General features: G+C 43.6%; 1 long non-coding RNA gene across 2 annotated transcripts in view; it reads right to left on the bottom strand.

Annotated features, from left to right (window-relative positions):
- Nucleotides 1-343: 343 nt before the first annotated feature.
- LOC129690959 (uncharacterized) overlaps nucleotides 344-9,319 on the bottom strand; it is a 15,178-nt gene continuing 6,202 nt past the window's right edge. Inside the window, exons 3-4 of one of the 2 annotated variants that reach the window (XR_008722401.1) lie at nucleotides 1,955-4,290; nucleotides 344-356 (exon numbers count right to left, since the gene is read on the bottom strand). This is a non-coding gene — a long non-coding RNA (uncharacterized LOC129690959). Of the gene's footprint in view, nucleotides 357-1,725; nucleotides 4,291-9,319 lie in introns of those variants that run through there. The other variant, XR_008722400.1, reaches the window with a different exon arrangement.

Below are 9,319 nucleotides of genomic sequence, written 5' to 3'. Positions count from 1 at the left end.
AAGGAGGAGATAAAGCTGGGGTTATCACATGCTGTGACAGTCAGTGAACACTACAGAATACAGGACAGACAAGCAGAGAAGGCTGCATGAAAAGCAGGGGTGCATACTACAAACTGTCGAGAGAGAGCCTACTGAATATGGCTAACACAGAAGCTAAGGTTCAGGCAGCCACAGAGGTAGATTTGCACCAACCATCACCAGGGCTGGTGCTCTTCTTCAGGCCCTCTAAGCATCCCTTGGTGGTCATCAAAGATGTCAGCAATTGATTCAAAGGGTCTTTTGCTCAATGCAAATGAAAATCACAAATGGTAGAGTGTAGCTTTCTTTCTTCTTGCTGGCAGCTCTAAACTGTTGTACTAGATTAAGAACAAGCAGAAAGAAATACTGGATGGACAGCCAGGCAAACAGTTAAAAACAAAACAAAACAAAACAAAAAGTTGGCTAACCCTGTGAAGACCATGAGAGGAAAAAGATGACCCTTTTTCTTTCCTGGGGGACCTTCAGTATTAATGCCTGTTCCCTGTAAAGTCTGCAGCTCAAAGATGAAACATTAAGTATTTTGATTTGCATACTAAATTAGCCATTGACATTCTCATTAAAAAAAAATATATATATATATATATATATTCCTAACTTAACTTTGAGGGGGAAAGAAGGCAGTCAATACTCAACATACTCTTGACCAAGCAGGTTAAGAACCAGCTTTTGATATCTAGACTGTTCCTACCAGGGGCTGTATAAAAAACTATTTTCAGTTTAGCTTAGCTACTGAGCTATACCTTGGTGGTGACTGCCCTAAGCTTCAGTTTCCTCATCTGTGAAATGGGGACAGTTATTCCTACTTGCTGGGAACAGGTAATATTCAGGGGCTGAAGCACAAGCATGGTACCTAGCAGAAGAGAGGTGCTCGGTAAATGGGATAACTAAAAAGTAAAAAGTGGTAAAAGTCTTGTATATGGTAACATGCAAACAGAAGGCTTCAGTTCAATGTCACCAACTATGGGAAGCTGTCCCTGTCTCCTAAGTCAGCATGAGAGGTCGGGCACCCTCAAAGCTGCATCTTGTTAGTCTGCATATCTCTAAACTTCAAGAGATCATTAGCACTCATTCTACTTGTAGGTAGAGGCGGAAGAGTGTACCGTCCAGTGTACAAACAGGAAACGCTGGCCAGTTCCAGAAAGGCCAAGGAAGAGTGGATCTGCCATACCTCCAGCTGAGAGGCTGTAGACTGAAAAGTGGCCACATGCTAATGAACACTGTGAATGCCAATCACAGGCTCGTGAGGTACGCTGAGCACTGGTGTAGTACCTGCTTTAGGAATGCTTCCCACATGCATTCTCAAACACTCCTCAGTTGTTAGACTCACATGGAAAGCCCTGTGATAAACAGGTGTTCCCAGAACCCAGCTGCCTCTCCCACGAAACTCCTATCACCAAGCAAAACTGTCTGGGACCACGAAAGTAATATATTTTAGCATGGTGTGGAGGGTGGGTACACGTGGTGGTGTCTGGATGGATTTGCTCTCTGAGCCTGAGCACGCCTGTCAGGTGTTCGCTTTCACTACATCCTAGGTACTTAATACATTCTGTCCGGAGACTTATTCAAGCTCCACCATGTTGCTCCTTTTATCGAAACGCCTTCCTGCAGATAGCCTTGTAAAAGAGGCTCAGTGGACAGACGCCATGAAGCAGAAAGTATTCTCATTTTCTTATAAGGAAAGTGAGGTCCAGGCCCATTTGTCATTTAAGACAATGACCTTGTCTCTAACATACCTCACATGCCATAGCTGCTGGGGCCAGATCTAGCATCTGCATAGCACAGCCCTCTCTACTGACAAAATGAACACAGGCATGTAATGAACAAGGAAGGCAGCTATGTGCTCACACCAACATAGATGTATGCTTGGGATCCAATACACCGAGTGCCAGGGTGACTACCTCTCACCTATGTCTACCTGTTTGGGTCTTGCTCCAGTGAGAGGTAGAACAGTTACACAGAGAGTGACTTGACACGGAGAATCACATGGACTGGATTGAACTTGGAGAATGTTAGGCTCTGTAACTCCTGCTCCCATATTTGGAACATTGGGAGACCTGAGAAGTGACAGGACCTGTGAGGTGAACAGAGATGGGATGGAAACAAACCTCTATCATGAAGTCCCAGAAAGTCCCAGAAAGAGCTTGATTAGACCACATCCAAGTAGTGCAATTTGAAGACAAGCACCGTGCTTCTTCCGAGTTTTTCAAATCACATTCTGGATGCCCAGAGGCCTGTTTTAGCCAGCATACAGCATAGCCATGGAGGCTTGAGCAGGGTAGGCATCATGGGCTTAATGCTGACAGCTCTAAATGGATCTGGAACTGTCTGTTCTGGTGCCACAGCTAGGACCTGCCAGACCTGGCATTCTAGAAAATCAAATGGGCTGATGCAGCATTGCCCAGGCTTTATGATCCCTACCTCCAGGACTGCCCCTTGTAGAAGCCTTTAAGAAGCCTTCTCTTGCCTGCTGCCAGTTTAACCATTGACATCTTGGTGGATGTAGGTCCTGGGGAGGCCAGAATGGTGAGACACTCCACTTTGACTTGTGACACAGTGTGTCTGCATCAGGAGAGACCCAGATGACTGGGGACAGAGATAGAAATCTACTTCCTTCATTCGTCTAGCAGAACCATTGAGAAATGATTGTCAGGTCAAAGCTTGTTGTCAGTAGAAAATGGCATCCCCTTTGTCCCTTCTAAAAGGTACAAAGCAGTCATTATACAGCTGCTTGCTGTCATTCATTTTATCTTTGTGACAGCGTGGAAAGTGGGTAGCATTTCCCACATCATCGTGCTGATGAGGAAACTGAGGTGCTGCACAGCTGTTAGGGGACAGGGACAGGCACGGGCCTGTGTCCTGCTCCTCTGTGTGTGAGGCACCTTCCACTATGTTTGTGCTTGGCATGTGACAAAGGCCAGAATCAGCACGGCTTGTCTCTACGTTCTAAGAAGTCACCTGGGGCGGTAGCGGTGGTACATGGTGTAGTTGCTCCTGAGGCTGCTGTAACAGAAGCTGAGTGTCAGACAAGGGAAGCTCATGCTCAGTTCTAGAAGACAGAAGTCATGAACCAAGGTGTGGCCACGCTCCCCCTAAAAACTCCAGGCAGGTCCCTTCTGCTCTCCCAGCGTGTGGGGCCTGCCAGAGTCCTCAGCTTCCTGGACATCTGACCACTTCTCTCCTGTCCCCTGGCCATCTTTCCCTGAGTGTCTAGTGCAGATTTCTCCTTCTCTATAAAGACAGCAGCCCCGGTGCATTGGGGCCACTTTATTGAACCCATTTTAAGTTGTTCACTCTAAAAGACCATGTTGTGCAAAGGTCACATTTCCAGGTTAGGACACAGTTCAGTCCTTAGAGAGAAGAAGTATTGCCTCCACTCAGGAGAGAAGGAAACTGAGACTCAGAAAAAGAACCATCTCGACGGATAAGTGAAATATCAGGTCCAGCCAAGACCCATGTTTTTGGCCCCAGAAGGCTGGGCTGGGTCCTGCAGTTCTGCCCTCCTCCCATGGTGCCTTTCACAGGGGGAAGGAAACCTCCAGCTCTCCTGAGAGGAATGGAGGAGGGGGCACTCTGGACCTCTTCTCAAATGGCTTCTTCGTCAACATGACCTGACTTGGTAGGACTGCACAGCTGCACCCACACAGCACAGCGTGACCTCAGTGTGCCACCTTGGCTTGCTGGGAAACTTCCTTGTTGCTGGGTCCCAGGTTCCAGAGGATGGGGTCTGCATCTGTACATGAGATGGTCGGGGAATGGTGTTCCTCCTCTATGTCTGGGAAACCGATTCATGCAGGCTACAGAGACTGTCATGCAGGCTACAGGGAACGGTGGCTGGCCTCTGCCTTTTGTAGAGCTGTCTTTCTGTCTCTGATTTAGCTGTAACACCATTTACCTAGAACTGGAGCAGAGCATCAAAGCTCCTGATGGTTCCTGCCCAGCCCTGCCTGGCTGTAGCCGAGCCAGCAGCAGACTGGCAAGGCTGGCCCACTTATGTCCTGGCCCTACCTGTCTCTCTGCACACTGATGATGATCTGCTAGCCACTCTGGAGGGGAAGTAAGTTCTGGAAAGGAGGGTGTAGAGGCACTTTAGTCTGTAGTTCTGGCTTCCTGCAGCTCACATTTGTCTGAAGAGCCTGTGCTTTTTCAGAGGTCTAGGTATCTTCACTGCTTTCCTTCTTCCAGGAAGAATCCACACCGTTCTTCCAGCTACAAAAGGAACTGTCTCTTAACTTCATGGAGTCATCAGCATACCTGCAGGAACAGGAAGGAACAGTGATGATGGGCTGTCTATTTTTACTCCTATCAGGATGGATTGTTTCTGGGTATGGGATCTATGTCTTCCCTGCCCAGTCATGTGCTGAGATAAATACATCCACATGATGTAGCCATTAAACAGGAACAGATATGAGGTATCATTTCCAAGGTCTTTGAAGTGACTGTTTGTATCTTCTGTTTACTATCTTATGATTGTTCACGCCTATCTTCTCTTTCGGGGCTGAAGGAAAGAGGGATGCTTCCCATGTGCTATATCATAAAGCAAATGAAATCCCTACTGGTCTACAAATGAACCACTATACAGAACTGGAAGACCAGTGGTTCTCAACCTTCCTTTTGCTGCAATCATTTAATATAATTCAAGTTGTGGTGACCCCAACTATAAAATTATTTCATTGCCTCTTCATTACTGTAGTTTTGCTACTGTTATAAACTACAGTGTGAATATCTGAAATGTAAGATATCTGATGTGCAGCCTCTGTAGGGGTTGCAACCCGCAGGTTTAGAACCACTGCTCTAGACGGGCACACGCACCCAAAGCTGTCTTGCTAGGCACAGGGATAAGCTGCTGTATGCTGAGCCCCTGAGACTTGAGGATGCTTATCCAACATGACCTGGCCTATCTGCATAACACAGATAATCCTAAGCCATAGACTATTTTCTTCTAGTACTGTTATATATGCTTCTAGGAGCTTCTGGCTGCCAATCTCTTCCCTGGTCAGCATGTTTAATATGAATGACATAAATTTCAATCACTGATTTCCTGGAGTTGGATACAAAGCTACAGGCCACTGATCACTGGACCTTTCTATAGTGTTCTCGAAGTGTGGTCTAAAAGTGTCCCTGAAGGGATGCTGAACCTCTGGGATGGCTTTCTCCTTGTCAGCTGAACATTAATCAACAAGGCATTACTCAGAAAATAGCACTCAGTGCCAGAATTCCATCCTGTGTGAGCAGGAAAAGATTCCCCAAGAAGTTGCAGCACCATTTGCCAAGATAGGACAGAGACAAGATAGATGTTCATGAACTGTGATAGTGGTGCCCTGACAGTTTGCAAAGGAAAGGCAGTCCAAGAAGATGTGTTATGGACCTTGGATATTAGACTCTAGAAGGCTTCTCTACTGCAGCTTGATTCCCTAATAATCAACACAGAGGCCTTTTAAAATTATAAAAGCTTTAAGGTACTGGGACAGGTACCCTCTAAGATATTTTGCTATTTCCCAGCTACACACACCAAGTTACTTGTCATAATTGTTCTTGCCAGGGTTGCTGCTGTTCCATCAGGCCAGCCCTCCTGGCCATGTGCTCATTGTCCTTGCTGCCCCATGGTGACTTCCTTTTCTCCAGTTTCCTGTCCTGCTACATCTTCTGTTTCCTCTCTCTCCTCCTTCTGGCCTCGTGGTTCCTCTGAGATCCCCAGGACAGGAAACCTAAGCTCTGCCAACTTCTCTTATGCCCAAACTGCAGGCATCAGCAACTTTATAGCCAATAACCTTAAATTAAGTAGAGCAAGGTTTACACAACAAAAACCGGTATACATGAGGATGTACTTGTCTGGCTCACAACAAGATCTTGGGGTCCAATAATTAGAACTAGAATACATAGCACCAGAACAACCCCCACCAATTGTCCTTTTTTGTCTAAATAAAAAGGCTCTTTCTCTTACAATAATAAAGAATAAATAATATGTTATATGAAAACTGTAATATAATAATTACATTCACAATGTTCAGCCCATTCGTATTTTGCAACTCAGGAGATAGTACTCTACTATCATCCTATCTTGTTGAATTCAGAGTTCTGTACCCAAATTATTTTCTAGAATAGCTTATATTTAACAACCTAAAACTTCTATTTAGACCGAAAAATATTTTTAAAATTTTTTTCTAAATCCTAAACAACTTAAGCCTAATTTCAAGACTAAACTGTGTAGTCCTCAACTCCATCAGAGTATGTTGGAAGAGCAGCAAGTAGCTTCCACAATAGAGAATTAACAGACAGCTGGCTGCCTGGACAGTCACCCAAAATTTCTCTGTAATATTGGAGCATCATTCAGCCTTCTGGCCCAGAATATCTATCTGACAGACATATTTTTGAAGCAGGAATTATGAAGGACTTGCTTACCCTGTCTTGGCAGAGCTTGGCAGATAACTTTGCCTGCATCTATGTGTTGTCCATTTTGGACAGCATACTGTCTGCAGAGGAGCAGAGGCATTTCTTTGCCCAGTGGGAGCCTTCCACCTTTGAAGTAAACTCCTAAAGGAGATTCTTTGATGCTCATCATCTCTCAAGTCAAATTGACTTGAAAGTCAGCCGCCATGAGCTGACATGTTTCAATGTAAAAAAAAGCCTTAAAATAATAAACACATCTTTAAATGCCAAATTCTGTGGTTTCTGAGGTTTGTGAAGACCAACTATCCATAGCACATCATTGCTTGTTTTAGCACAAACATCGCTTGTTTTTAGCTATTTACTATCTGTTCAACCTAGGAAACACATTTCCGTGATAAACTAGTATTTGACTGTTAATCTGTATAACTTAATTATCCTAAACAGTTTGTAATAGCAGGGTTTTTTTTTGTTTTGTTTTGTTTTTTTTGTTTTGTTTTTTGAGACAGGATTTCTCAGTGTAGCCTTGGCAATCCTGGACTCGCTCTGTAGACCAGTTTGGCCTTGAACTCACAGAGATCTGCCTGTCTCTGCCTCCCTAAGTGCTGGGATTACAGGTGTGTGCCACTGTGCTTGACTGTAATAGCAGTTTTTAAAAGGACTGGAAGGAATCTTGTATTTATAAATGAGTTGTATACAAGAGTTGAAACATATTATACATATATGTCAAGAATAACTTTAAATTATATTAATATACAATAATATAAACCAATGTAAAATATTTGAGAATAAAAATAGTTATAAATTTAATAATGTACCTTTTATCCCAATTTTTCCTATATTATTCCTATATGATGTTCCTTTATTTCCCCCTTCTTCTTCTTAACCCCTTTCCTCTTACCTAAGAAAGAAGAATGAAGAAAAGGAAAGAGAAAAATCCTTGAGCCCAAATTCCTATATCTAGTTTCCTCCCTGAGCAATACTATAACAGTATGCAACCACCGCCCTTCTTATAACGACAAACATTTATCACCTGATAGACTGACCAAGACCTACCCACCCTGCCTTAAGGGAATAGAACCTCATTCTCTTAAAATTGGTCCTGCTGATTTGGGGTATAGTATTCCTTTTTTGGGGACCCAAGGAAATTGGAAAAATGGTTAAGTTTTAAGAAAGCTAGCTGTAAATTGTTGTCTAGTATTTAAACGTAGTGAAAATGCAGGCTTAAATGAAGTTTTGACTAAAGCAGTCTGAAAGGCTGGACCAATGGGGATCAGCAGCTTTCTTTGAAACTGTCCTGGAAGCAAGCTTTGATGAAAGAACAACTGAAGCAGTGTGTGGCTGGATAAAGCGGATGCTGAACAGACATGTCAGCGTCTCCAGGATGAATCTTGTAAGAACTTCACTGGTATTTGGTCCTTTTGTTCTATAAACATACAAGCTCTCACACGTAATATACAGTTCTGAAATTACATATGCATGGGATGTACGCAGATCAGTTCAAGATAATTCTCTGCTCTTTGAGCAGGTGAAAGACATCTATCTTTCTTTATAGCTAGTTTGTACTGTATAACCAAACTACAATATAAATCTCCATCCTTGCCATATGAAAAGACAGGGTGTACTAAAAAGTCATGAGAACTCTATAGCCAGCAAGATTTATTGGCTGTGCAAAGACATTCAGGCCTCTGGCAGTCTCAAAGCTGTTTCCAAGTAGCAGGATCAGCAACACAAGTTACCTGCTTTGTTGGTCAGCCTGTAGTCAGGATCCTCAAGGGGTCGTCCCCTATCAAATCTGATTTCCAACAGTTTGGATGTAATATTTAGCCTTTCTTTACCTGTAGAAAGAAATGCAAAATCTCCTCCCCAATGCAACATTTCCTGCCTTCCATTTTGAAGCTAAGATATCCACGGTCTGATCTAACTGAGTAGTCCTTTCTAAATACCCAGTGCTTTTCAGTAGCTGTGCTACCTGTTTCATTGATTTTCCAAAAACTCAAAGTCAATAAAGTACCATTTGATCTATCCCTGGTATATCTACCTTAATCCCTTTTCTTCTATGAGTACCTCTTATAAATTCTTGTTAGATCTTTTCATAATTACTTGACCTATAAGACTGTAAGTTATATCTGTAACATTTTTTATGCCATAATGTCAAAAACGAAACAAAACTGGTGTATTCCACTCGATACACATGCCGAAGCACCATCAGCCCCAATCTGCAAAGGCACCTCCGAGACAATCACCATGTCTAATAAATGTTCAGCCTCAGCATCATCTTTTCCAGAATTCAAGGTAAAAGCCCACTGAATTCTGAATATGTATCAATAAGTAGAATCTGGATTTTTAATTCAATATATTGTTTCTCCACAGGTTGCCATTCTAATTCCTCAAACCCCTGTGGCTTTTTCTCATCTGGAACTAATTTTTTCTAATTTCTGTTCTATGGTCACCAGTCCAACAATCCTTTTCTCATTCTCCTCCTTCTCTAAGTCTATCTTATTTTGATCTCTCCCAATGAGGATATACAAAACTACAATTGTCGCTGGAAAAATTATTTGTATGCTAAGAGAAACAAACTCAAATGGAATCCAAATGCATTGTGTCATTGTGACTTCCTCCATTTTTCAACTCGGTGGTTAATTCTGCTCCCTAGCTCAGTCTAGAAGGCTGCTGGTTTCTGGTTCTGCCTCTCTGACCTGTCACTCGCTGGCTCATGTGGCCAGTTCTCGGTTCACAGAGCAGCCTGCCTGGTGCCACAGAGACGCGCTCGGGAGAAGTCAGCTACTGTGCCCTCGGGCTCTGGTCCTAGGAGATGGCAGCAAGCCAGCCAGCTACTGTGCCCCTTGGGCTCTGGTCCTAGGAGATGGCAGCAAGCCAGCCAGCTACTGTGCCC

The sequence above is a fragment of the Psammomys obesus genome, unplaced genomic scaffold (assembly GCF_907164565.1).
Source record: "Psammomys obesus unplaced genomic scaffold, mPsaObe1.curated_primary_1811, whole genome shotgun sequence".
NCBI lineage: Eukaryota > Metazoa > Chordata > Mammalia > Rodentia > Muridae > Psammomys > Psammomys obesus.
Note: the sequence above shows the minus strand (reverse complement) of the source record. Positions and strands in the feature narration are given on the sequence as shown.